The following is a 3,006-nucleotide window of genomic DNA, read 5'->3' on the forward strand; positions in this document are numbered from 1 at the left end:
TATAGAAACAAGTTTCAAGTCCATCCGCCAGGAAATGAAGGAATGCCAGTCGATCAAAAAGCGTTTGGAAGAAGAAGAAGAAGAAACAATAGAAAAACATTATGTCTATCTGCGGAGACATTATGAAATTATACGTTTGCTTTATTGTAGAGGAAATTGTTTTCTTATTTAAAACGCCGTATATTTTAGCATAGATGCAATAAATAATTTCAGAGAAATCCCAATCTACTCAAAGGCTACAGAAGGTTTAGAAAAAATCTTAAAGTTTAGATATTCATGAATAACTCGCCGTATATCTGTCTTCCAACTCAATTTTTTAAAGTTATGTACAGAGGATTGAGTGCGCTATATTAAAACGATTTTGAATATGCAAATCAAAAAATCATGTGACAATCACATGCACTGTAAAGTCGCGGTGGGATAAAACGTATCAAACGACATTTGGGCATTTTTTGACATTTTGTTATTAGAGTTATGATACCGAAAACTGATCGCTTTTGGGAAATGTATGAAACATCCCTTTTCAACGCAAGATATTCATACAATCAGATAATGCAGATGCGTTAAAATCGGAGGTTTACAATCTCCAAAAACGAGTATATTCCTTTTACTTAATTGCATTGAAAAATAAAGGAATGTGGATTAACTTTGGGAACCAGGACCCAAAGATCAATGGCAAAAGCCGTCCACCTGCCCCAGGAAACAGTATGCAATACAATCAAGAAGGACGTCCGTCCGGAAAAGCGACACCAATCACATGCATACAAGTTATTTCCGTGACATATCATTTCAACTGTCGCATATCTTAAGCAGCTGGAGAATGAAACAGGCATTCATGTTATTTCATACGAAGCCATACTAGTCAAGTCATTAGACACAGCATCTGTGATCAGACTGTTGAAACAGGTGCTAGAAAACCTTCATCCTCATATACTAGATGGATTATGGAAAGCACACGGGGATAAGAAGTGCTTCGAACATGATAGCCTTATGATGGATCCTTTTACAATGGAAACTATGCTTCAGGACTATTTTCAAAATGCTCGGTCGTCAGATAGAGGAATGGAGTGTAATGACATACTGAGGTTCCAGAATCACTTAATATAATATATTTAACGCTGTATGATTCATAGGCTTAATGTAAAATAAACAATAATGATCTGCTAAATGCAAACAAAACATTAAATTGTAAAAAAACAACTAGTTTATTATAAATTTAACAAAATAGTTTGGTCAAGTTATTTACGCTAAATATTCATGGAAAAAAAGATATTTAAAGTTGGAGTAAAATGAAGTATATACAAATAATCTTGAAAGTTCCAAAGTCTCCAACCTTCCCAACACATTAACTACACACAGTGGTAGCTTGGTGTAATTCAAGTCAAAAATCAGAATTTCTACAACGTTTTTGGTCTTCCATGATTCTTACATTGGCAGTGCCAAATACCCTGAACAAGGCAAACAAAGCAGAAAATCATTGTAGTATATATATTGGTTCAAAAAGTTTTGTAACCTTCTACAAACAATTCTATCTCCAAATGGCTTAGCATAGCACTTTTGTAAAAGATGATTGGTGTTAAGACTCCTGGGCCGCTCTGTAAACAACAACGTTACCAACAATATTTATATTCACTACAAGTAATAAACAATTTTGTAAAAATTAAATATGATGTAGTGATGGCAATGCCAAATATTTCATAAACAAGGTAGGGATGAATACACAAAATAATATAAAAATCACTACATATTTAGCCAAATCTTTCCAATAATAACATTTATCTATAACTAAATGTTGTCGGTTGCATGAATTCAGGTTGAAATAAAAGCATTTAAGCTGAATAATTATATACGGTCTAACAGTCTTGTATGGTTTAATGTACTCATTCCTATCTTGTTTCTGTATCTTGTGGATGGCAATCCATTCATCATTCTTAATTTTGGAAATGTTATTGTTATTACTTGTTTCCCCTCTTTTTTAAACAGTTTCATGCAAATAAATTGATAAGTGAACATTTATTATATTTTTATAATTCAATGGTAATATGTATTGTTAATATCATATACGTTTTGTCAGTTTCTCTAATTCTGGATGACACTGAGAGCCAGTGAAGCTGGAGTTGTTTCTCCAGAATGGTACAAGTACCCCTGAGTGCTGAACCTACGTTAAGGAGATATTTACAGAAGATACACCTTACAACTTCACCCCAACTCACTGCATGTGCACTCAATCTACTCTATCACACGCTAGAATCGTGTCGATGAATAGGGAGGACATCATACAGATTCCAGACCATGAAGTATGATACCCCACAGCTGCCAGGCTCGGCCCCATGGAAAATTTGAATAATTTATACACTATATAATGTATTGTTTTGATGATTAAGAAACTGGTGTTTTTAAACTCAGACATTAATAAAGTACACATAGATCTGTCAGTTTCATAAATACTTGATGTCCTGGAATATAAATCTAGATTACTCTTTCTTTTTACTGAAACTGTTTTGGCAGATATCATGTTTGTGTAATAAAAGGTCACAAACTGTTGTTATATAAGAATATCTAGCGTCCAGAAATGAAACTGTTATTTATGAAATATGGAAATATTATATGCTTATAAACTGAACTCACTGCTAAGTAGTAGTTTCCTTTTTTATTATTTTCCCACAAAAGTACATGTGGTAGACGAATAGAATAATACTACTGTTATACAAGCTGTGAAACACTCGATAATGGCAATTAGATGCTTAAATAAGACTATAACTCAACTTGAGCAGTTATTTGCAAGCATCACAGAGTAATAAATTGAATGCAACAGCAATTTTGTTTTACCCATCTCTACATAGTAAGCACCACAGTGCTCAGTGATGTGTAAGTGCTTATAAAAAATTACTTTTCCCGTTGGCACTGTATCAGCTAAAATATGATCATTTCTGATTGTTTGTTTGTTATAGATTTCGCGCAAAGCTACACGAGGGCTATCTGTGCTAGCCGTCCCTAATTTAACAG

The sequence above is a fragment of the Limulus polyphemus genome, unplaced genomic scaffold (assembly GCF_000517525.1).
Source record: "Limulus polyphemus unplaced genomic scaffold, Limulus_polyphemus-2.1.2 Scaffold1971, whole genome shotgun sequence".
Classification (NCBI taxonomy): Eukaryota; Metazoa; Arthropoda; class Merostomata; order Xiphosura; family Limulidae; genus Limulus; species Limulus polyphemus.